Below are 27,198 nucleotides of genomic sequence, written 5' to 3'. Positions count from 1 at the left end.
TAACTCTGCCAAATGCTTGAATATACAAGTTCAGCTGTGCACTGTAACTTTTAACACTTCACAGTGAAAATCACAGCCTTGGCACTCCTAAGCCGAGAAACTCGGTTCCCCTTCATTACCTTTCTCCAGAAAAAAAGGGAAGGGGGAAAAAAGAGGAAAAGTTTGAAAAGAGGGAGGAAGAAAGGATGTGGACTTGAATAACTTCCAGAAGGAGCATGGCAAAATACCTGCAGTGAGTTTCAAAACCCACAAGATCTTTCATCTGACTGTTTTGGCATCGCCGGGTGGGAGCCTCGCCACTGACCATAACATAGGTATGCCTAATCCTCTTTCATCTACAATATCGCACAAAGGGAGTATCTGTCCGAGTGAAGAGGGAGAATCTGCAGACATAAAAGGCTGACGGGGGAGTGTTGCATGTCTGTACCAACATTGTCCTGGTCCTTATTATTCTTTGCACATAGCTGTAAGTCTAAACAAGGCCCGCTTCCTGAGGAGGACTGCTGTGCACTCACTGCACTCACACTGGCCCTGGTGTTGTTCTGCTGCAGCGTGTGTGTGAGCGAGTGTGTGTTTGTGTGTGTGAGGCCGCTGCGCTGTTGAGATGACCCTGCTTTCTTTCTATAGGGGCTTTCACTCTGCAAGAGCTCAGCCCCTGTAAAGAGGGAGCCTGTGCTGGTACCTCTCTTAGCCTCTCTTTCTTGTGCAGGCGTCTCTTCTCTTTCATTCTCTCTCTCTCTCTCTCTCTCTCCCTCTCTCTCTGCAGCAGCAGCAGCAGCAGCTTGAGTACTTCCAGCTGCCGACATTGAATACCGCCTCCCACACACGCACACACTCACAGGTACAAACTGGTCCACTATAGAACACATGTACACACGCACATATACACATACCTCCCTCATTAAGTGAAATGCCTGCAGTAGTTTCTCATTGCCTCTGCATTTGTCCTTCTCCCGCCTTTATATGCGGTGCATTTATGGTGTGGGTCTATGTCTGCACGCCACCCTTCACCCTCATCCACCCCGCTGCGTCTGTGCCCCCAGACAGGGTGGATATGGGTGATGATTTATCGTCCATATCCATAATAGACCCTCCTGCCTCCTCGCACAGGCTGCGACACAGGCACTCCAAGTACAGCAGGTAACCAGCCAAGACACACACCTCACCGGGAGCTACTCTTCCCTCACACTGAAAGAACTCCAGCAAAGCAAAACAAAACAAACAAAAAAGAGAATGCAGATTCAAATCACTGCCAAAGAACATGACTGCGCCACTGTCTGTAAGCATCCTGGTAGAGACTTCGAAAGAAATACAGATGTACATGCTCATACACACCCACACGTACACACGGGAGAAAAGCTGGAGTCCCTCAGCAGTAGCAGCAGTATGTCTGTCAGTTCTTTCATCATGTTATGAAATAAGAGAGAGCACCAGAGGAACCTGTTGCTGGGCTATAAGACTGAAGCAACCCAGGGAAAAAATGGTAATGCAAGCGAGAGCGGCGGCAGGGGTCTGCCGGGGTGTAACCATAGCTGCTAAACTTGCATTCAGGCCTTTTCCAGAGCTGGGCTCGGGGTATGCAGACGACCTAGGGGCTGGAGACTTAGGGAGGACTTTAAGCCTCTTTGTCAAGCTCCTCGGAGCTCAGTCGACCGCTGTGAAGAGGCCAAGGCATGCAGCTGTCTAGCAACAAGAACCCCTCATACCACAGATACTGGCCTGTGGTTAAGGAGTGTGTGTGTGTGTGTGTGTGTGTGTGTGTGTGTGTGTGTGTGTGTGTGATTCATATTGTGTGCCTGAACATGTGGGTTTGAATTTGTGAAAGTGGGCTGTTGATGAATATCTCACCAGGTGAGACACTAGGTATGTGCAAGGCTGTTAAATCCAATACAAATACACTGTATATACATGAAAAGTTATATACAGCTTAAAATAACATGTCCCAAAGGAAGAACACTTAAAGGGTATGTATAATTTTTTTCACATGCCTTTAAAAAAGTACTCATATGCCCTTATATGCACACTGAAACAGATTTTGGGCACTTTAATTGTTCTGCCTGTACAAAATGGTCATCATTAAATCCAAACATTTCATTCTACTGTCAAAAAAAACAAAAGCCTTCCTTGTTATTGCTTTGTTATGTTTATTTTTTGATAATAATCTAAAACGTTGTGTCCTCTGTGTTGTGTCAATGTTTCCCTGTGGCATTGTATCAAAGTTAGAAATTCCAGAATTGAGACCACATTAATATGAGGCTCCAGCTGTCTGAGTTAGAAAAGTCTAGTGAGTATCAAAAATTAAATACCAATCCCTCCTCTGCAGCTCAACAAGGAAACACTGTAAAGGAAAGACTGGATCTTTCAAAGATAAACTTTATTTGTTTAACTCAAACTGCTGACGCCACGTATTAACTTCAGCTGGTAAGAATGTACTGTACTTTAACACAGAATTAGGACTATGGATTTTGTCCACCATCACTGACAAAAGCTGTATTTTCATCCAAATGTCGAAGCAAATTTTTATCAAACATATACAATTGTAAAAAAAGAAATGTAAACCAACATGTGTTTCTGTACGGAAGAGGATTAGGGCCAGGTAGGAGAAAAAAATGATGAGAGGAGGGGAAAAAAATTCATTAAGCACTTCGAGAAATAAGTTTGAAATGTAAGGAATGAAGTTGAAATACAATGTTGAGAAAAAAGTTGAAATGTCGAGAATAAAGTCAACTTTTTGAGTTCAGTAAAGTAGACTGAATCTAATGTACAGTCAACAATATTAGACCATTTTTTTCTTCAGTTTCTTGTTCATTTTAATGCCTGGTACAACTGAAAGTACATTTGTTTGGACAAATATAATGATAACAACAAAATAGCTCATAAGAGCTGATATTTAGCCATTTTCCATGGTTTTCTTGATAATAACCAAAACAATTGTCAAGAAAACCATGGAAAATTACTAGATATCAGCTCTTTTTTCAGCTTTTTTTGTTTTTATCATTATATTTGTCCAAACAAATGTACCTTTAGTTGTACCAGGCATTAAAATGAACAAGAAATTGAAGAAACCAATGGTGGTCTACTATTTTTTTTCCATGACTGTATGTCTAAAAAACCACATAAATTACATAGAGCAGATTTTCCCAAAACAATAGTTGTAGTCACCTACTACCAAGAATAGCTCATTTATGTGTAGGGGGATTTTAGTACTACTACACCTTAACTATTGTGGTTGTTGCTCATTTTTATGACATTGATTAAAGTCAGGTTGTAGCTTGCAGTCTACCAAACTGTGCGGATAGAAAACTACATTCCTCTAATGACTTATTGACATGGGAACAATCTTTCCAACTTCACTGCACACAAAAAGTTGACTTTATTCTTGTCATTTTGACTTTTTTACTCAAACTGCATAATGAAAAATTCCTCCTCTCATTATTTTTTTCTCCTACCTGGCCCCAATCCTCTTCCATATTTCCGTCAACTGGTTTGGGGCAAATAAACTGGGCTACAGTGCAGTGAACTTGGCCTACAGACTCTACAGGGTTGTAGCTTGCATAAAGCTGAGTAGAAGTAGAAGTTGCAAACTGGAAATAAAACAAGTCACCACGGCCATGTCACCACATAAACAATAGTAAAATTGGAAAAGGAATTCCTTGGGAAGTTGTTTCAAATGGCCAAGTTTTAATACTTCACATAATCTAGTATTGGCCATGTTTGATGCTGTCTTGAGACAAAGAGAAATTAATATATCATCCAGACGCCAACAATGGAAACAACTGATCAGAACTTATTCGGCAAAGGCATTTCCATATTCCATTTAGCACATTAACTCTTTTTCGACAAAGGCAAAAAAACACCTCATGTAACTGTAAAAACACTGAACCTTCATTGAATTTTGCAGTTTCCATTCAGCTTTTTAATGCGATACTTCAAAATTTGCATAAAACATACCATTATTAAAATCCCTTCAGAGAGGGTTCTCTTAATGGCTACTATGGAAATAGTAGAGAAATAATTAAAGCATCCAATAACTCTTTCAGTACATATGGGCATGTGAGTATTATTTTGAAATTGACTTGGAAAAAATATCAGCCTATCATTTAATTGATCATGACCCCTGAGATGAAACATTGTTTTTGTGTCCACTGTGGAAAACAGTATAACAGTGACAGTCATTTATCAATGCTGAGATATTTTTAATAGACACCTCATTTACATGAAATACAGTCTCAGAAACGGCGGCTCCGTCAACGCGCCACAGTTTTATTTTTGAGCCGTGTGACATGTGCCGCAGACAGAGCCTGAGACATTGGACAACATGGTAAACCTAAGTGCTGTCTCTCCATGAAAGCATTATCAGTGAAACTAACACCTTCTTTGGAATGCCACAGAACCGCCTGGAGACATGGAGGAGCTAGTTTTATGAAGCCCGTCCCTGCACTGCTCCAAATGAGCCATGGTGAATTCTTCACCGCCAGTCAATCCCTGGGGAGGCAGTCAAGAAAACCCTATTATATTTGGGGGCAGGCACCGCTCAAACTGACAGCAACTGCTGCGACAGCAAAGCTCGCAGAAAGAGAGAGAGACAGAGAGAGCAAAAAAGAGAGGGAGAGAGAGACAGAGAGAGAGGGAGAGAGGTATGTTCACCATCTCTACGTGACAACAGAGTAAATTGCACACAAGTTGGTCTCATTTGCTTCGGATGGTGGAGCGGCACAAAGAACAATGGACTTTGCAGTTAAAATTGAACAAACCATCTGAATTATGCTAACAACCCAAATTCAGAATTACTTCGACTTGTAAATGCTGCTTTGCTGGCTTCACACAGAAAGCAAATCCATAAACTAAGCTCCGTTCGTGAAAAAGCAGTTGCTGGTGTTGCTGAATACAATTTAAACAGCATATGGTTATCTAATTAAAAATAAGTTAGAAATCGACACACTTTTCCTCCGTGTTCCTGTATGTTCGAACCAATTGCCCCCCCAGTTGCATAAGTCTCCAATTTAAGAACATTTATTCATTTTATAGTCCACTCAGAATGGCCACACCTGTAATTATAGTGCTAAGTTGCTATAATTGTGCACACAGACTCGTGTGCACTCTCAGAGAAAACCGCAAATGTGTTATGGAACGCTACCGGAGCAGGGCAATTACTGCAGGCATGTGGTCAGAAGTCCCTTCTCTGCTATGTAGGTATGAAACATTAAAGCAAACAGCAAAAAGAGGAACGTGAAAACAGCTGAAGCACGGGAGGAGGCGAGTCCACGAGTGTTGGTTTCAATCTGAGGGATAACATGGAAAAGGTCAAGTCTGAGTCGGCAGATCACACATAATCACCTCCCACACAATGCTGCTGCCCTATGCCGCGGTAGCCTCCTGATGAGAGGAGGAGATAGACAGAAGAAGAGACAGACAGATAGAAAGCAGGGGAGGAAGAGATAGAGAAGGAGAGAAAGAAAGACGGAAATAAGAGGAGGAGGAGGAGACATTATCATTCCAAAGATCACTCCCATAGCAGATGTGCTGCTTGTCTTAGGCTGTGAAGGAGTGACGTGTGACCCTGTTCACCTCAAGTCTAATGAAAGATTGACTGACTCACCTCTTTGCCAGCGAGTATGTATGGTCGACCAAATATTATTGGATGCAGGGCCTCGAAATTATCTAAGAGCTTATGGAGAAAGGGAAAATAGGACGTCACAGGACTTTGTCTGAATGCAGGGCCGTAAAGTGAACTAATCAGAAAGTGAACTGTGGGTCTGTGCTGCAGGCAGAACAGCACAGCGGAATGACAGGAGATTTGTTTGTGTCTAGTTATGCCAATGATTTGACATGGGGCTGGACTCAAGGTTTCAGGATAATCTCGGAGCTTATTTCGGATCACAGTTTGTGATTTAGGAAGTGCAGTGAAGTCGCACAGGCATATAGAATTATATTTCCATGTGTTTAGGGAAGGCACTAGTCTTTCTTTAGAACTACACACACCCACAACCAGCAACAACCAAAATAAAATATAATAGGTAATTGTTTCTGTGTGTGGTAAACGTAGGTGCTGTAAGTAAAACTTTATAAATTAATTTTTTGATTTTTATTTCATTTAAAAAATGAAATGAAAATCAATATCTATTATTATGGGCAAAAAACAACAACAACTGGACATAAAAAATGTTTATTTATAATTATATTAAATATATATTATATATTTAGAATTTGAGACATGCACTGTTAAGTGGTCCATTATTTGGCCAACAGTTGACCAGTTAACAACCCACAACAAAAATAATAGACAACACACTAATATTAGGCTGTCAACGAATACTGAAGTTGTAAGAAAAACAACAGACGGTTATGAAAAATAATTATTAGATTGTGAAAAAAAACTACTGTGGCTGTCTGCCTCCTTCCGTGTGAACCAATTTACTGTTTATCAGACCTTACATTAGACATTAATTAGCTAATTTAATAATAACAATTAGTCAGTTTGTCGGTCTGAGCCAACATCTCCTGAGCTGGCTAGTTAGTTTACTAACTTGTCCTGGATTTTTTTTTACCAGTGTAGCATGAAATGATGGCAGAATTAGAAAGCTAACTCGCTAGCTAACTATCAGATGGCTGACCAGTTAGCTAACTTGCTAATTCTTCCTAGGCTTTCATGCTACGCTGGTTACAGAATTTGAGCCGAACAAAGTTGTCACTCAAATACAGAAGGCAATGGTTATGTTATGTTTTATGTCCAAGAGTATGTGGATGAAGTAAGTTGTTGCAATGTACTTATTTAGCGGATAGTTAGCTCTAGTTAGCTAGTCAGTTGTCATGCCAACCACAACGAAGACAGAGAGAGAGACGGCTACAGGTTTCAAATGAATGTTTGCAATGTGTAGGTTGTCCTATTGGTTATCCATCCTACGTGTTAAATGTATTGAAGAGTTTGAATCTATGTCATTTTTAGAAGGAATATTAAAATGTGTTTTTGTATGTAGGCCGAGTAGAATCTAAGTCACTGGGTTCAGGATGAAAGCACTTTTTTCTCTTCTAGCTGTATTAACTGTCTTAATTGATGACTGTTTGAGTCACAGCAGAACATGCATAGGCCATCAATCTATACTTATACACACGGAGATGTAGCTATACACGCGCACTGTGAATACACAAACACCAATCGATATTCAAAGTTCTAGGTTAGTCATTCTTCCTGTGGCAGCGTGGCATCCCTTGAAAACCTCCTACAGTAAATCAGCCCTTATCCCACCCCCTGCCAATGGTTCATTTGTATATGCACAGCAAGAGATTACACTTTGAATACACACTGAGCAACCTTGGTTTGAGTAAATAAATCATTTGTACATGCTACACCATGTTTTGAAGAGCCCACACCTGATCGGCACACCTAAAAGTATCACACAATTAATGTTTATGCTGGAGGTCACAGAGCAAGGATAAGCAACTAATCTTGACTGAATGCAAATAGGCTACATGTATAAGTAGTGAGCTGCAGACATGAAAGCACTCATTCAGGTGCCTTGTGAAAGGAAGATTATAGGGAGTAAGATACAAAAACACAATTATCAGGTGTAATAATTAGAAGAGGCAGTAATCATTTCGTATTATTACACACACACACACACACACACACACACACACGCACACATATAAGCTATAAATCAACGATATAGTTCAGTTCTAGTGTTTTCCCTCTCTGTCATAGACTCTTATAGCTTTTGTTTACAGTAATGCTGCAGAATACCATGAACGATGATGGAGAAGGTATTGATTCCTGATATATGAAGATCATATAACATATATATTGGAGAACAATTGACAGAAATAAAGCAATATGAGTGCATGGCTGGAGAATCAACCTGCAGAAAAACTGCTTTTTTCCCATTTCACACCAAATATTGAGGAGAAATTAGACATCTTTAGAGGTGTCAGTCAGTTGAATTATGGCAGCAATTCATGTTTGGAATAATGTTTGCCGGATGAATTAAGTTCTCCAAATCAGATGTGTGAACCTTAAATCATTTTGTGTCAAAATTAATAAAGAAGTTCTACAGACATCAAGACGGGTGACTCTTTCTGCCACATCCAATTAGTTCTTCAGTGCCGTCTGGGTGCCTTTACAGTGTCAATCAGCAGGCAGTAAACATTGTCTTTCAGCAGCAGTCTACCTCAGGGGGACTGCCTTTAAACAACAAAGTCAGCTCTTTGATACCTCCCCTTCTCACCTTTCAGCACAGCCATCCCCAGACGTAAAAGCGCACCTTCCCATAAAACACAGCCACAAAACACTAATACACCCTCTTTTTAGACTTTATGGGCTCTCCTCACACAATTACCCATGATCACACAATCAGCGTTTGATTTTACGACTCAGACCGGAGCTGTGGGTATGTATATGTGCGTGCATGCTGGGGAAGGGGAGGGAGCAGGGTCTGGACAGGGGTCGTGCCACAGACATGTTCGAGCAAAAACAGCACATTTATATACAGACAGGCGGGCTCGCGTGGACACAAACACTCAGACAGAGAGCCCGGCAGACGCACGATTGCAAACACACAAACACAGATCTTCCCCTCCACCCGCCGTCTCTCTGTGGCCTTTCTCTCCTTGCCCTTAGCTGTTTCCCAGATTCCAGATGACGTCCTGACAGGAGGGCTGAGTGACTGGAGGTGAGGCTGTGTGATGACAGACCAGGGCCTTTATCAGTGACCAGCACACTGCCAGCTTGCTGTTTGAAGATTAACTGGCAGATTGAAACCCAAAACTGCTGCCGTTCCTGCTTGACTCCCTGCCTCTTTACATATCTTTTTTTTTTTTTTTTTCCCTTTTAACCCCTCGCTGGCCGGCTGCAGGAGCTCTCCGGGTTTAATGTAATTGGCCTATTTCCTGCATATGAAGTTCCCGGTTTGTTGTAATTGACTAGGTCTTTTATTGGCTGTGAGACAGGTTAAATGGGAACCAAATGGAGAGGCAACACAGGAAGCTTAGGTCCAGGCTATCTGATACTCATCAAATCAGCCAACCTGGACGCAGAACAGCTAAGTGCTGAGAATGTGGCTGCAGTGATTAGCAGCTGCGTGAGGATTAGTATGTTAGTATGGTATTGGCATATGTTAGTCAATGTTGGCTGCGAATTATGTTCTTTAGATGTAGTCAGTTTAATTATACAGCATTAATTAATGCACAGAAAGGGACATTTTTTAAAGGTGCAATATGTAATTTTCTACCACTAGAGGTCTCTCAATTAAAACAGTTACAAAAGATGGAACAATGTCGTCATTGCAGTCAGTTTCTTTCTTTCTTTTCTTTTTTTTTTTTTTTTTTACAAAGACCGGAATTTTTCTCCTTGACAATACAAATTGACCAGGTTCTTAAAACTGGTCAAAAACCCTGAATGAAGCAGTTTCACCCTAAAAATCAATGTTTCTCTGATGAGGTTTGGCACGTTGACAGGAGGGCTGGAGCCGAGCTGCTGCCAACGTTTGGTCAGCTTGTTTTACTGATAAGTTTATGTCACAACGTCTGATGACTAACATCAGTAAAATATATATTTAAAAATGAAAAAGTCTACACTAAAATGTGGCTTAAAACTTGATAAAAAGTAAATTTATGATAGCTTCCGCCAGACCACCTCAATGCCGAACCCATGCCCCTTGTGGTTATGAAGCCAATGGAAATTAAAATTAAATATTTCTCCAGGTTTAAACATTGTTGGAAACACTTTGGGTTAATGTAAGAACACAACTCAACAAATATCCAGTCATGGAACAAAATATTAGACCATCCTTGTTTTCTGCAATTTCTTGTTCATTTTAATGCCTGGTAGAACTAAAGGTACATCTGTTTGGACAAATATAATGATAACAACAAAAACAGCTGATAAGAGTTTAATTTAAGAGCTGATGTCTAGCCATTTTTAATGGTTTTCTTGATAATGATTTTGGTTATTTTCAATAAAACCATGGAAAATATCTAGATATCAGCTCTTAAATTAAATTTTAATTAGCTATTTTTTGTTGTTATCATTATATTTGTCCAAACAAATGTACCTTTAGTTGTACCAGGCAATAAAATGAACAAGTAATTGAAGAAAAAAAGTGGTCTAATAATTTTTTCCATGACTGTATAACTAGGTTTGGTCGTTCTCGGACATTTTAATTCAGAACTGTGATATATAATAAAGTGTTTTTTTCTATTATGGGCGAAAGTGAATCTTTATCAGCCAAGGATGTCAAGATCAACTTCCTTTTTATTTATTTGATGATGTTGTTTTGTAGCTGCAGCCCTTATAATTTCTCTACAGTTGCCTCTCAGTGGAGGAGAGGCATGGAGATTCAGCTTGTTTCATCAAAACATCTCATGCCACAGTAAATGGCATTCAACAAAGCTGATATTCTGCTCTTTGATGTTTGCCAGAGTAAATGGACTATCAATGCAAAGTATAAACACTCCTCTATGCTAATGTTCCTCTGGGGGTCTTTGATGGCACCAGTAGTATCTGTGAAGTGTGTTTTGAAAAATTGCATCGGTAAGCCATCCAAACAGCAAGAATTAAAGCCTATTCACTCACTGTGCCTTTTCAGCTGGGGCGGGGGGAGAGAAAATCTAGATTTGGAAAATGGTGCTGTGTAGTGGGGGAAATTGGAGCATAAACAAGGTACGGAGTAAGTGACTTGTAACTGGCAGCACAGGCCAACCAAGCCAGCGCTGTGGCAGGGGTCCAGTTGACTGCCAGGTGACATCATTTGGCATTGTTTCACCACTCCATTTATTTTATTGTGCTCATTGTCCTCCCACATTCACTCAATCAAGTGGGTCTTTTTGTGCTGGTTGTTTAGGTAGTCCAGGTGCACCATGCTAGTGGAGGCTTCCTGTCTCCCCAGAAGTCCTTTCAATGCCTCTCCTGCCGCGGGTATTGTCATATCCCACAGTGCATCTGAAAAGAAGCAGCAGCCCTGCGTAAATGTCAGAGAGGTGACTTGTTTTTAACTCTTAGCGAGCACTGAATGGCTTGTGTGTGTGTGTGGGAGTCTGAGTGTGTGTGTGTGCGTGTGTGTGTGTGTGTGTGTGTGTGTTTGAATAAACCAGCTGCCTCCTGTGAACATTTCCTCACTTTACTGTTCTGTACAGTATGTTAAGACTGGATTTACAGTGTGGCGCCCCCTGTTGAAAAGCTGCTTCCCTTTTACCAGTTTGTTGACATTATGATTTACTAGAAGGTATCTTTGGACCTTAAAAAGTGCCTTCTCTTTTCATACAAGATGTGGCAGCTCTGTGGGTCTGTAAAACTTTAATTTCTGCACAGCCAAGAGAAAGAGAAACTCTGTGTTTTGACTTCTGATTGGCAGAGAAAAACTAAATTCCCCTGCCTTAGGAACATAGTGCAAAAATGACTCAAAATATGATGACAGCCAAATGAATTCTGCATTGTGGCATTAAATTGGCTTAGCTAATTCCACCAGTATTTGTGGAGATTTCACACTTTCCAGCAGAGCTTCACACTTTCCAGTAAAAAAGACAATTTATTTTCGATCATAGAGGTGCTACTGTATCACTCACAATGAAGGCTTTATTAAGTAGATGTGTGTTTTAGCGGCACAGCAGGACAATGAGACGAACGCGGCTAATGACTATAACATGAGTGAGAAGACAAATAGAGGCCGAGCCAGAGAGGAAGCCGCAGAAGTAAAGCCACGTCAGGTTCAATTAGACCATCTGAAGAGCTTAGCAGGCACAGCTGACAAAGTCCAATTTGTCCGACATATTTCAGCCCACCTTTCCCACATGTGTTCGCTACTCACAGCTTTCAGCACCATGTTTGGACAAATATTCACACTTTCCCACATAGCCCTCTGAGGGAAAGATGTCCTGGACTTTTACTTGGGGGTTCAGTTTATCTACGAGAGCCATCAGCCAAGTTTCCTCTGCATGTAAGTTAATTCCCCCTCTCCCCCACACCCCAATTGACAAGGTATTAGCCTACGGAAAGGGAAAAAAAGACACTTTTCTGTCTGTTTTCTCGCTGTCTCTCTTTTTCATTCACCCACGGTCTGTCTTTCTGTTGTACACACACAGGCACACACAGAGCTGTACCCTGTGGTGAATGTCTCACATATGCCATCCAGTTAGCGGGGTATTTTTGTCTGTGTGAGTGGGCAGCGGTGTCACTCAGCAAGCTTTGAGCTCAGCAGAGGGAGAGCTGTGAAAGCCAGTCACTAACAAGCAGAGAGATTCCCTCCCTGCATCCCACAGCCAGATGGCTAATCTCGGCAGAATAAGGAACATACTTTATAATCAGATTTAGAGGACTGGAAAAAAATAGCATAACACCATAACAATTCAAATGCCTTGTGGTCACAAGTTGTCTGCAATGAGGTGACAACAACATAAAACAAAGTCTCCTCTTGTCAGAATGGATTCAATAATTAGACACACTGGAATGGCCTCGGTTAGCTTGCAAAACAGACACCAGTGCTTGAGGCTGGCCCTGCAAATTGGAATAATTTGTGTTTTCAGGGCTAGTGTAGGGTCTGCCTGAAGAGCATGATGGATAAAAAAAACCCCCACATATATTTATTTATCTATTATCTCCTTCTAAAAAAGGGGCAGTATCCGCGACATCCCTGCCTGCTACCAAACCCCCTAAAAATAAAAAATAAGACAATAAAAACTAAACACTCCTTATGCCTACCTGCGCCTGTGGCCTGAATGATGACAAGTTTGATTCCTGCTGGCGCTGTGCCAGTGCATTGCCCGAGGATGCCCTCGGGTGTCTGAGCCAGCGTATCCATTAGCTACCTGTGTAGACTGCTCCTCTGAGATACACAGACACTGATGTCTGCTTTCCTTCCTTTCCAGAGATCCCTGAGCCACACAGCCACACACATACACACACCTGAAGCTTACCATCTGGCCGAGGCTTGAGGAGCATGCTGCCTCGGCCTCCAATGGTCTGACCACTTAGCCCTCTCCCTGTCACTCAGCCTCGTCAGCCGATGCTGTCAGCACAGGTGGCATTCCCTTATTCCTTCTCTACGGGGAAGAACAAAGTGACGGAAGCTTTGAGCTATATATACACACAGTGACCAGGGACAGAGAAACACACTGTAATACAATGTAACACATTACAGTATCCCTGCAATAAATGGCCTGCTGAGTGTTGACTCAACACAACGGTAGTTTTTGAGAATGAAGTTTCAAGATGTTTTTGTATTGCAGTAAATTACATAAGGCCGTTAAAAAAGACACTCTTGAGTTCGCCCACTTGTCATGGGGCTTTTTTTTTCTGAGCATGTTAAAAAACTTCTTATATATGTAAGACCAGATCCCCACAGTGTGGCAAAAATGCCAGTAATGTATTCATTTATATGAGGGTAGTGCTGAGGTGGTCTGTGCCACAGGGGATACAGGGATAAAAAATAAAAAAAAACACTGGCGGCTGAAAAGCTAAAACTGACTTAAACCAACCAACTCTCTGTAAGAGTAGTAGAGTAAACATCAACATTTCTATCACTGCCGGGGACAGGGGGTGTAAACAACTTTGGTACAACAAAGTTTAATAAAATATGAGGGTAAAAAATGAAACACAAACTTTACCCCTAACTGCCCAGGAGTCCATGTGACAGCTGACTACATGGATGTAGGGCTGGGCGGTATATCCGTATTACGAGTTATACCAATATTTTTTAGAAAGAGATATATAGTTGAGACAATACCACCATACCATTATATAATGTGTTTTGATGTTGCCTTAACTTATGACCACTATTTGTTTGCTCCTCTCTGCACACTAACCAGAGCTAGTTCCTAAGAAATACCAAACAATAGCTCTGTAATTTGAAGGTATTTCAGATTTCAGATTGCAGATAAAGAGCATCTGAATCTGATGAAATTGCTTCAAAAGGTGGAAGGTTTTGAATTTGAGTCTTTAAATGAAACAGGTTGATGGTGATTTCTTGTGGCATTGAGTTAAAACTAAACACTTTGCATGTTTTGTTTGAAATACCAATACATGTCGTATATCGCCATTCCGCCTGAAAATACAGGGATATGAGTTTTGGTCCATATCGCCCAGCTCTACATGGATGCTCATTGGAGTAATTCTGTGGGGAATTTAATAGTGTGTTTCCTGCAACTCCGTCTTTTCTTGTGAAATGAAGCTGCCTTCAGATCGTAAAAACACACCAATGAAAACAATAATTGTAAAATATAATTTCTACTTGTGTTACCTTGGGGAGTTAAAGTTCATAATGACGTTACACAAGTGACACTCACACACCACTGCACATCCCTGCGACCAACCCATTAGGCATTGCCTAATGTGAATGCGGCCTAAGACATCAAATGTCAAATATTCGGTCCTAAGATATGGTGAAATATTATTAAGGGCCATACAGAAGAAAAAGCAGTTGCAAGTCATCCACCAAAATTGCATAACTTTACGTAAAAGCAACCAGATGCCATGCAGCCAGTAGCTTTCTACAGTCATTCCTAACTTGACAGAAAATATTGAAATGGACTGGTGGAGATTAAAATATGCATGCATTGTATGTGTTCAAGATCTGCACAAAATGTTTCTGACGGGCGCCATTGGCCCGCAGGCCGCCCTTTGAGCAACTATGGTCTAGACCAGGGATGGGCAACTTAATCGCTGGAGGGAGCCACAATTTTTCATGGACACTACCACAGGGCCACATATAGGACCGTGCACTTAACCAGATATGATGAAACAATTTTAAATATGTTTACAGTGCAGTAACTTAACATATTTCATGCTGAAATGCATGTAGAACTGTATAAATAGGAAAACAAAAGGTTTGAAGCAAATAAAAAATAACCACTAACTGTGATTTCTTTTCTTTTTTTCAGTGCAAGAACAGCAGACCAACAATTATTGCAAGAAGTAATTTTGTGCATTTTTACACTGAACTTTTAAGATTTCATGCTCAAATGCATGTATAACAGTATAAATAGGAATACAAAAGGTTTGAAGCAAATAAAAAATAACCACTTACTGTGTGCAAGAAGTAATTTTGTGCATTTTTACACTGCACTTTTAAGATTTCATGCTCAAATGCATGTAGTTGTACTGAGGGCCACTTCAAGTGAGGGTGCGGGCCATATGCGGCCCCCGGGCCTCCAGTTGCCCATCCCTGGTCTAGACTAGTTTATGACATATCATTTACAGCATCATACAGAGCTTTTGTTTGTTAAGTGTTGCACAAGAGAAATAAATGTAAAAATAAAGTTGTTGCTTCATCCTTGTAATTCATTTCAAATGGAAAAGGTTATGTATTGAATTTGAGCCTTGATTTACCACTCCAACAAACATGCAACACATTCATCTCATTTTGATTTGTGCGCCACATGCAAAGCCTAATTTATGTTATTTACACTCTGTAGAATCAGACGCCTGATTTTATGAACACCAGGAATCAGGAACAGCTGTTTGATAGAGAGAAACTAATGATGTCATGCCCAGAATCATCTGCGGGGAGCCCGACACCATGGGGGCTGTCACTCAACAACAGAATGTCAGCTGCAGCAGGGCCTCTGTTTGGGGAAGGCACATGTCAATCAAGTCTCGGGCAGCGGGGGAGCAGGTGGGCTGGCCAATCAGAGAAGGTCCCAGCACAGCAGGACCGGGACCAGGAAGTGAAGCGCCATCTGGAGTGAAGACGAGCTGCGAGTGGGCAACTGAAACAAAGTGATGACATGCTGGAGGGAAGCTGGTGGAGTGTGCTGCTGGATATAACAAGGGCATTTGGATTCATGCTGCCTATCACACCAACTCTGTTGTTGATTCTCAGAGTCAGATGGTGCTTATTAAAGATGTGCACAGGCAGCCATTCCCCTCATATAGGGGTATGAGACCAGTGTGTGTGTGTGTGTGTGTGTGTGTGTTTGATAGCCAACTAGTATGATGGGTAGAATACTGTTACCAGCATTAACACGGTGCAGGAGACATGGTATCACAATACTCACACTGATTAGTGTAACAGCCCTTCCATCACACAGCTCATTCATCAGTCACATATTATTCTTAACCCAGGACCAGTCTATTTCTAACTCCACGATGCCATTTTAACTTTGACAGTTGACAATTTGCCAGCTCATAAAATAAAAAAGGAAAAAACGGTGGCAGTGAAAACTGGCAAATTGAAAATTATGACATGAGTTTGATTTGGGAGAAAAGGATGAAAAAATCCATTAACGCATGTTCTGCATGGAGAGAGCTCCCTCTTTCTCTCTCTCCTCTTTTATGTAACAATGATCTTTTATTCCTTTGATAAGAGACAGATCTGCTGAGAGATAGGTCAGAGGAAATGGAATTGAATGGAAATCTTTGCGCTACATTTACTGAATCATCAATGTGATTAATAGCAGTTAACACCTCGTAAAAATAGAGCCGCAATTACAGCGGAAAATTAGGGGGCCAGCATTACCATCGTGCTAATAAGTACCGAATATAATTACATTTATCGCAGTGTTGTCACAGAGATTGATAAATTAACGCTCAATCTCGTTAATCTCTCAATAACATCCAGCATAGAATTTAACAATTATATTTTTTGTCATCTTAAATGAAAAAAAAGGGGCGAAAGAGAAAGAGGTGAGAGTAGACGGAGGTGGGAGAAGATGGATAGAGGCAGTGCTGGGGAAAGAGAGCAGATATGCTCCTGTCCATCTCGAGTATTTTTCATCCTATTCCCAGCAGAGGGGATAAAACAGATAATTACCAACTCTAAAAACTGTGTCTTTGTGTGCTCCTCTGAAAGGAGAAACTCTCCAGCACTGAAGAGATAAAGCTCAAAACAAAAGCAGGCTGAATTGGACCAGGATTAGCTTTAATGGTGGTAATTACCAGAGGGGATAACAGCCCGGTCCTCTCTGCCCATCACTGAGGCCCAGAGCAGAGGACAGCAGGAGGGGGAGAGAAAGACCTGAATCAGGGCCCATCCTTGGCTGCTTGTGTGGCTGCATGGTGGCAGCGGTTTAGCACATTCAATTGTAAAACACTTGGACGACCCATCTATGTCTGGCCTCTCCTGTGCTAAAAGCCACTACTGTATCTCAGCACCACAATAATGGCTGTGCATAAAAAAGGGAGCAGGCCCTCCACACTGTTGCTTCTTGAATTACAATCTGAGCTGATGGCATGGATAAGAGTGCCCTAAATTATAGCAGCGGGGGCACTGGGGCCTTTCTTTCTCTCTTTCTCTTTCTCTTTCTCTGTCTCTACCTCATCTTAATGGCTGAGTAGCATCAGCAAGCTGCACCAATAAAACATTATTATTTGGGGCATTGACAGTGATGGGGTCTGCTGCCGAAAAACAAGAGAAATTAAAATGCAACATGGTGCCACCTTACACCCACAGTGGAAGATGGGCCCCCAGACATCAGTGGGAACAAAAGAGAGAAAGGAGAAGAGCCATGTGCAGGACATTCAGCTGCTCACAGGGCTATAATTTATCTAGTATTAAATCTCTGCTTCCAAACCCTAATTTGAATGTCAGCCCTCGAGCCCCCGGAGCATCGCACACTGAATCTAAATCAAATATACTGTACCCCATGTGCTGCTGCTATTTCCCCCTTGCCACTGGCCTTACCTGGATACAATATTTCCACATTCCCAAGGTGTGCGTGGATGTTTGACCTGTGGTGCATTTGTTTCCTGAAAATCGGATCAATAAAGAACAACCCACCAGACAACCAATCCACAGGGAATCTGGATCTATAAATATCTCATATGTCCAGCTGAGCCAGACTGTCCGCACCGTGGACTTCATCAGCTGATCTCACAGATTCAGCATGTGCCGAATGAAATGCTCTCCCCGTGTTACTCATCTTCCAATTGATCATATAAATGTGTGAATTGCTTCTGTAAGCGTATCGAATGGATGTGTCTATTGTTTCTTTATCAGTGTCAAACAGATGAGGAAGAAGAGCCTCCAAGGTTGCACTAGTGATCTACTAGCAGCATATGTTTTAACCTGTTGAAAAAATCAGGTTATAGGGCCCATACTGTAGTATGTGACTGTAATGAGAAACACCCTGCAGCCTGCTCCATAGTCTCTTTTAATTAGCTCTTTTGAGCTCTAACAGAAAAGCCTTCACAGGAGAGAATGGACCTGCCATTCAAAACTCCACCTGTGACAACGGAGCTTCGTCTGTCGGTTCTATAGCTCTTATCTAGGGGATGAATCAAGACACATCATCACATTTCTTGGTCTGTTAAAGCTCCTGGATGACCCCCCTCCGTCTGCTCTCTGTTGGATTTATCTTTTTAATCTAGCCACAATAAACCAAGAAGAGTGTCTTCGTGTTCACCTCAAATGTAATAGGGATTATTTGCAGCCACATCTCTCAATGGTAATGTAAACTGATATGGAAAACATGGTCAAAGCCAGATTTAGATCCTATTTTTTTTTCTAAACTCCAACAATGTTGCCTATGATAGGATCAGTAACACACAACTTATGGCCTGTGGGCCATTTCTGGCCTGGGATAGGATCAGCCTGTTCTCCTGTCAAAAACATAAACATATGTTCTGTTTACAGGGACCGAAAAACAAGCGATATTGACGTATTTCACCAACTGCTGCAATGCGTCTGCCGCCATCTTGTTGATTGACGGCAAAGCAAAGTTAAAATGGACTTACAACCAGGAGAGCAGGGTTTGCGTCCCTTGTGAAACCAAAAGTAAATGATTTTTAACTTAAGTTACGTGAATCACGTTTTTGAACGAAACCTATGTTTTGCTGTGTTTATGCTGTGGCTCAGTTGGTAGAGTGGTCGCATACTGATCGGAAGGTTGGTGGTTCGATCCCTGACCATGGCAGCCTACATGTCGAAGTATCCTTGAGCAAGACACTGAACCCCAAATGGCTCCTGATGATGCACTCATTGGTGTATGAATGAATTCCTGATGGTGGCAGTCACAACCCTTGTTACTACTTCACTTCCGGCATTTACGTACATTTATTTACTGTTTAATCTATCTTTTAAAACGCCTTACCATGAGTTTTTTGCCCTAAACCTAGGTCAGTGGTTTCACAACATAAATCAACAGAAACTGCAGCATTTCTTTACAACCGCCAACTGTACAAGTGTGCTATTTTTAGGACACGTTTAGGTATGTACATATTTACCTTAAAACGCAAGCGGGGATACGTACCTAGTTGTTGTAATGATTGCTACTGACACACAACCTCTTCTGTCGTTTAGGTTGGAGCACTTGTTGGATAGGATGCCAGGAGGCCCACTGTTTTCTTATTCAGTGAACATAGAGTATTTCACCAGGACATTTTAATTTATATTTTGAATGTGCATAAAAAAGCCCAAATACAGCTAGTTTATTAGGAAAAAAATTGCCAGGGGATCCCTGGTCCCCAGATGTCTTTAAACGGCTCTATACCTGACCTGTAGTAAATATCTGTTTACAGGTCTAGTGTGAATCCTTATGCCAAGTTAATTCAGTTATTCAGTTAAATTGAAAATAAAAAAAATTAAAGATAGATGAGTTATGGGCCTTTTAATGTGTATTCATTTAATCTCATTTAACTTGAATTGCCATGTTTGCCTCCTTTGATTTGTCATTTTTTTTTAAATAAACATGCATTAATAATTATATGTCTGGATTATATGATACCAGGTGATGCAAGATAACTCAGCACAGCCGAGTTACATCAACACAGTCAGCATACGATCCATTTGTGCAAACAAATTCCTCGAGGCTGACATCAAACGTCCAACCACATGTCTGCCTGCCCTTGCGAGGAAGTGGAAATCCCCCCCCCCCCCCCCCCCCCTTCAAAATAAGTTTGTGGTTAGCATCTTTTTTTTCCCTCCTCATTTTTAATCCACGAGAAACTCTCCAGATGAAAGCAGAGTAATGTTGCTAATGTGTGCGATAGTCACAGCCACACAAACCCGCCACAATAAATTAAAGACCACAGGCGTTCATCTTGGCCTCATGTGACCAAACCCCCCAGATACAAACAGACATACAGTCACACATTGTCCTCCAACGCCCTCCAAACCAGAAGCAGCCAGCAGGCAGGCGCCCACGTTCCCCACTCCAGACCTATCTGGCTGTGGAGATAAAACCATACTGTAAACACAACATTTGACTCATCTCAGAGACATGACTGGGAAGCTGAATGACGAGGGAAAACTAATAGCTCCACTGCACTGGAGGGTATTCTCGGAGCGACCTGTAGCTTATGCAACAAAGTTTAAATTGCTTTAAAATTTGAGCGAGGTTTGGCTAAAGCTCTGCTGAGCCGCACTGCACCGTGTGATCCACTCTTCTTCTGTGGTCTTGATGTAAATCTAGGGATCTGACAAGAAGACATATGATTTGAATAAGTTGGAACTCTTCACACTACATATTGTGCACATGTATATGTTCGGTTTAAATACACGCTTTTCCTGCACACACACACACACATACACTGACAGACAATTTATGTGCCCTCTTTCTCTGTCTTTCACACACATATACGCACACACAGCACCCATAAAATTCAGATGTCTCCACACTCCATCCTTTGTGAGACCTTATTGTCCTGGTTATTACCCTGGGCATTGTTACAGAGAATTGGTATGCTTATCAAGGCCTGTAGTCTAAAGTTGATACGACACTGGCCTGGCAGCTTCATTAAGATTGATATCCTGCAGCAGCACACCCAGATGAGCTGATCTGGGACATGGGAGGGAGCAGCCGAGCAGAGTTAGAGAGAGAGTTAGAGAAAGACAGAAAGAATGAGAGAGTGGGAAAGAGAAAGTCCACCTCCCAAGTAGCTCAATTGCCATCTATTGAGCCACTTGAGCTCAGGAGAGGGAGCAGGCATGCATACCTCGCTTTTAAGGGGACGCTCCCCCTGTAACCTCACCCTGCCAGTCATAAATTACCTTCCCTGGCTCAGTCCTTTCACAGTGGATGCACAGAAGGCCCCTATAGCCTCTCTACGAGCAATTAAGGCCTCAATAGGATGGTATCAAACCACCCTGACCTCATCCAACCTCTCCTGTCATTGTCACCTCCTAAAAGGTCCCCTCCACTTTGTCCCCAGAGTGCCAATGCTCTCAGTGTGCAAGGTGCAGGAGTACATTTTACAAGCCATCCCTGTTTTAGAGTTTTATCATGAGCAATATAAACAAGGTCAAAGGTCATAGAGACTGAAAGTTTTTCTTTTTTTAATGTGTTTGAGCAATGTTTACAGCTGGTTAAATACAGGCTAGTTCACTCTAAATGTGTTGAACTCTGACTGTGTCGCTGTATGACAACACTGCTGTCTGATTGAACAGATTATTTTCATTCCAGCTGATGGCCTTTCCAGCCATGCTATCATCTGGGCCACATTCACTCTGTGTAGCCAACTGGAATGAAACTTCTGCTTTATGAGAAATCCCCAAGTGCTAAATTCAGCCTGTATAGGTCAGGGAAGATTGCAGTGTGTACATTAACCGAGCACACTGGCGTGTCTAATTTGCTGTGGTGGACAAAACAAAGGCTTTCATTGATATCTCCATATCGAGTCTACCCAGGATCCAGCGGATAGCCCTGGTTTCCACTGGCCAGACCTAATGATTTATTGCACCGCTGACTAGCCTGCATGCTATCTGATTGGCAAGGCTGAGGCCCATTAAAAGGCATATATTTTTAATCACTGTTTACCATGTCAATAGCAATGCTAATCACTTCAGAGGTGTGTTAATATTCCAGCTCTGGGTGAGGAGACCAGATAAACAAAAAGCAGCCCTTCTCATGCATTTTTTTTTTATCTTAATGAAAAATGACAAGCATTACTTCTAAAGCTTTCCTTTCACCTTTAAGGACCTTCATTACAGAAAGGAGCCCCAAATGTGTGCCACTGGGTAAACATCTGTTATTGAAAGACATAATGTCAAACCAAATGTGCACCATTCTCCTTGTCATGACACTGTATGTCAGGTTTAAATAGGTGGAGTGCCTTTCAGGAAATGATAAGACCAATAGAACGAAATTCTTTTCATTAAGATAATCGTCTGCGGACACTCGTTTAACGCCAGCAATGACATTGTAATGGTGTGATCCTTTATTGTCAGTCGTATCGATGCAACGTTATGACCAAAACACTAATTTTATGTTTTTGTCCTGCTGCTTCACTATCGTTTCGTGCTTGCTTTCGCTTTTTATGATGTTATATTTCTCCTCGCATGTTGAAGAGAATGGGATGACGTGACAGAGAGTTTATGTGCGTGCGGTGAAATGTCAAGCTCTATCAAGCCCACTGGCCAGCGTAGTGCACACAGAGTAGTATTATGGAAGTGGGGCAGTTGCAGCAGGCCCCTCTGATGGCCCATAGAGTGCTCCCTATATGCACACAGAGTCATTGGGCAGATGTGACCTCGCCAGCACACAGAGGCTCTTTGTGTCCGAGGGATTTAGAGTCCCCTGGGCCTCCTGACTCTAAACATTAACAGACCTACTGCAGAAGGAGAGAGAGAGAGACCCTTACACTGCTGACATGCAACATTAACCGGGGCCAACTCTCTCTCCATACTCACAATATCAGGAAGGGCCCTATATGTACGGATGCATGCAAAAACCAACATGGTCACACAGGAATACGTGAAATAGCCACGGATTTGCTTAACTCAAAATCCGTGGAATAGCCAGGGAATCACTCAAATTTCCGTGAAACTGACATGGATTTTGTGATTTCAGTGATTATGTACATTCACTGAGTGAAGTTTTAGAAAATAAACCATATTTCTGGCTAGAAATGTAATCAAAATCCATTTTTATGCAGAAACTAAGTCAAAATATTATTTTTTTTCACTAAAAATTAGAGAACTGTCCGCCATGTTTTTTGTTCTGACCGCCGGAACCTTGAAAGTCACATGACTTGGACACAGACCAATTGGAAAACATATCCATGGAATAGCCACGGGATATGACTGTCATTAACTTGCATTGCAGCAAAATCCGTGTCAGTTTCACGGAAATTTGAGTGATTCCGTGGCTATTCCACGGATTTTGAATTAAGCGAATCTGTGGCTATTTCACAGATTCCTGTGAGACCAGGTTCGCAAAAACGCATGTGGTGGGTTGATGCAGGAGCAAGGTTTCAGCTCAGACACACACTAATGAGGTGAAGAAGTGTACTTAGTGAAAATATATCATTATTGGACGTATATTTATATGACTTGTCACACTTGTTTACATGCAATACGGTCTCAAAGCACTCCACTTAAAGGATTCCAGTACAGCCTCTGTCCATTTCATTTATTTTTATGCTGCAATATGTACAGAGGTCAAAACCCTTAACACAATTCAACTCATCTCCCATGATATGTGTTGTCTTGTTACTGGATGCGTTCACAAGACATGTCCCTCACCACCCTGTTTAAAAAAGAACCGTTTTAAACAAAGGACCTAATTATCTGTCAAGGATTGATGTTATGAGCCCGACGTACATGAACTTATCTGGATTCTTGGTGCTTTCTTTCCTCTCTGTAATAGTGTGATTATTCACCACTGTAGTTAAAGCTGCCTTGTGATTCACTGATATTCTCGTCATTTTGCTAATAATAATGATACACCATTTGCATAAAGGAAATGAAACAGGTTACATTTGCATATATTAAACATTTATATGTATGCATATAATATGTTTGCTCATTTCAGGAAACTAGGCAAGATAATAGTAAGACTAAGACAGGAAATAGAAGGAGCACAAATCCACAGTAAATATTGGCCTTCGTTATCTGCCATCCCCTCAGACAGGAGGCTGTATCATTTTTCAGCAAAGAGCCCCCTGTTCTTGAGGACTAGGCCAGGCCTTGCTTTATTAAATTATCTCCCTTGCTTCGCAAATACAATTTCCTGCATAAATCACTCAAATGATCCTTCAGACTGTCAGGTCCAAGAGAGTGTTTTCTATCCTATCTGCCTTCGACCAGGTTATGCAAATCCCCACCACAGTGTGTTCGATATCTATTGAGATGCTTCAATTGTCTGCATTTGGCCCTAAATCCTTAGCTTGTCCCCATATTATTCTCTTGCCCTTGATAAAAGTGACACTAAGCATCAAGCCATCACCAAGTCGGTAATCCATTACCAAAAAAAAGGAGCATGCCAATTTAACTAAGCCAGAAACACTGACCCTGCAACCTTGACCTTGTAAACATCACAATGGGGGGAGGCCACAGTTTGTGCATTGGAGATCTGCTCGGTGGAGCATTGGGAAGGGCTTATTAAGGCCCTTAAGCTGGGGCTGAATTCAATCACACTGGAAAGGGGCTGAACAGAGAAATCTTTACCAGGGGTCAGCTTGGTGTAAGACCCCAGTACGGAAATACATAACCAGACCAAGTCGGCCAAATACAAGTCTGCATTATCATCCTCCCTGCAGCCAGCTAGCCAGCAGTCTAATTCTGAAGGATAAACATCTGTAATGCATTGGCTCAAATGGGAGCCAGCTTAGAGTGACTTCAGCTTGATCCCAGACAGCTGTTTGGGGAGCAGCTATGGCCTGACTGCACAGGGGGTCTCTCTGGATGTCCTGAAAAGGGACCTCCAAAAATCTAAAAGGACAAAGGATTCTCCTGAACAATGTTCTCGCTGATACAATGGTGGAGCACAGGGAGGAAGGGGCAAAGGAGCACTGCCTATTCTGGGGGCTTGAATGACCAGCGCATTCCTGTCCAGTCGCCGAGCAGTGAGCGCAGTGACCAAGAGTGACAAGTCTTTACACTGCTTTGTTGACACTCTGTGTGCTTGACCAATACATTCCTTCTGTTCTCTCCCTCACCCACCCTTCTCCCACCATTTCCCTATTCCTGCTTCCTTCCTCCTTTGCTCCTAATTCTGCAACTGCACTTCTATTCTATTTTGTTTTGTTTATGCGTGGGTAGCCCTGAGCTGAGTTGTCAGTCTCGTTACATATTGCTTATATTCAGAATAAAACATGATGCAGCACATGCACATAAATACACGCTGTGGTCAGGTCACTCTGAAGCATCACTGACACATTTGGAACACATGTTTGTTCTTCATACAAGCCACACATCAGCACTTTGACATGCGAAATGGGTGAATATAACATATGGGACAGTATCAAGGGTTCACGTAGGGGACAGGGAATTACAGGCTTCCTTCCTCTTTCACGCAGCCTCTCTCCCTCTGTTTTGCTCATAACACACACACACACACACACACACACACACAGGAGAGATCCCTGGACTGCTCCAAAAAAAATCCTCAAATCCCCAAAAGACTAACAATCTAATGCAAAAGGTCAATCCCAGATTAAATTCAAAGTTATGATAAAGTTGAGCAATTGCACTGTGCTCATAGGAACTTCATTTGGGAACACAGACTTAATATGAAATGAGTATGGCACCCATTGGTTTGTGTAATTTAAAGCCTCATGTTTAAATTGACTATATTTGGACAACAGGGTGAAACCAGCGAGTGTATGCTGAGTCAGCTAGTGTTAGTGCTAGCTAGCTTGATTAGCAAGGTGCATCTGTAACTCAAAATGAACAGCAGAATCAGCAGGTGTCTTTCAGTTCAAACGAATGCTGAACAGACATTTTTAGGCCACCAAAATGTTACAAATAACTTTGATTTGAAAATACACTGAGAAAGGGAAAGTCAGTGCACCGTACAAGCTACTTCTTAATCACATGGAAGCAACACACACACTCAAAGCATTTCTTGGAAATTTCAAAAATAGTATTGATGGTTAGCAACATTAGGGTTAAACATTAAAAATATATATTTTTTGGTTAACCATCTACTACATTTAAATAGCACCAGTTAAATTCAGCAGTTTAGAGGTCTTAAATTTAGCATTTTGGCCGTCACCATCTTGGTTTAAAGTTACCAGGAGTTACCATGTTTGGAGGATCTAATGCTAGGTGCATCGGAAATTCAAAATGAACAGCCAACTCCTTAGAGTGTGTTTTAGTACAACCGGACATTGAACAAGACATTTTTATGCAACTTAAATGTTACAACAAACTTTGATGAAGTGAAAACACACTGTGAAGACGAAAACACATGAGGGGGCCATGGTAGTTATTAGTCAATCCCAAGATAAAGCATAACCTGCTTTATTATCTTAACTTGAAATGGGACCATAATTTGCATCATGCTGTATTGAAGTTGACTTGAAACTAGTGATTGAGACCATAAAGTCGTTAGGTGAATGTTTACTGAGGTAATAAATCAAGTCATTTTCTGTTCTAATTTCTGTTCTTGCAGCCGGTGGAGTCGCCCCCTACAGGCCATGAAAAAGAATGCAGATTTAAGGCACTTCCACCTTGGCTTCACCTTTCAGGCCCAGAGGTTGCTGCTTCTCTTAAAACAACAACAACAACAACAATAACAACAATAATAATAATAATGAAGTCGATCAGGTCAAAGCTGTAGGAGGAGTTTGTTAGTGCAAACCCTGGAAATGGCCAAAAACGGCAAAAAACCCCACATTCGAGTCAAGATGGCCGACTTCCTGTTTGGTTTGGTGTATGGGTCCTTGAGACTTTTTGGTACGTCTCCCTATGTTACATCTGCCTACCAAGTTTCGTTTGTCCAGGTTAAACATGGCCAAGGGGCTGAATTGTCACATCCTTGTAGGGGGCGCTACTGAGCCACTCTTCCACTTATACTATAATATACGATATAATAATAATACTTAAATTCTGCCAGCTTCTGCCACATGTGCAAAGTGTCGCAACTTTCTAAATATGATAAAGCCTCCCAAAAAGTGATCAATTTGGGAGAAAATAATAATAACGCCTACAATTCCAATAGGGTCCAATGCTCGCACCCTAGTAATAATAGGTTAAATGTATATCATGCCTTTAAAGAAACCCATGGACACTTTACAGGAGGCATAACTGAAAGATAGAGAAAGTGGGCACTGATGACATGGTTGATCAACAGGGAGATGTGTAGTAAGGACAAAAAACAACTGGAAATCAAGTGAATCTTGCCAAAGTTTATGACTGGTAAAGAAATAAAAAATCTGTCTTGAACCTGAGTGCATTCCCTCAGGTGCATGGCCATGTTGTCATCTACAAGTCACTGATTTCAAGAGAGAATAGAGTGACATGAGGAAAACAAAGCTATAGAGTGCACAGTTATGGTGCTTGTTCCGTGTGAATACCTTATATTCCTTAATTGACTGGGTAAAGCCTGTGTTAA

This window comes from Centropristis striata, chromosome 16, assembly GCF_030273125.1.
Source record: "Centropristis striata isolate RG_2023a ecotype Rhode Island chromosome 16, C.striata_1.0, whole genome shotgun sequence".
Taxonomy (NCBI): Eukaryota; Metazoa; Chordata; class Actinopteri; order Perciformes; family Serranidae; genus Centropristis; species Centropristis striata.
Note: the sequence above shows the minus strand (reverse complement) of the source record.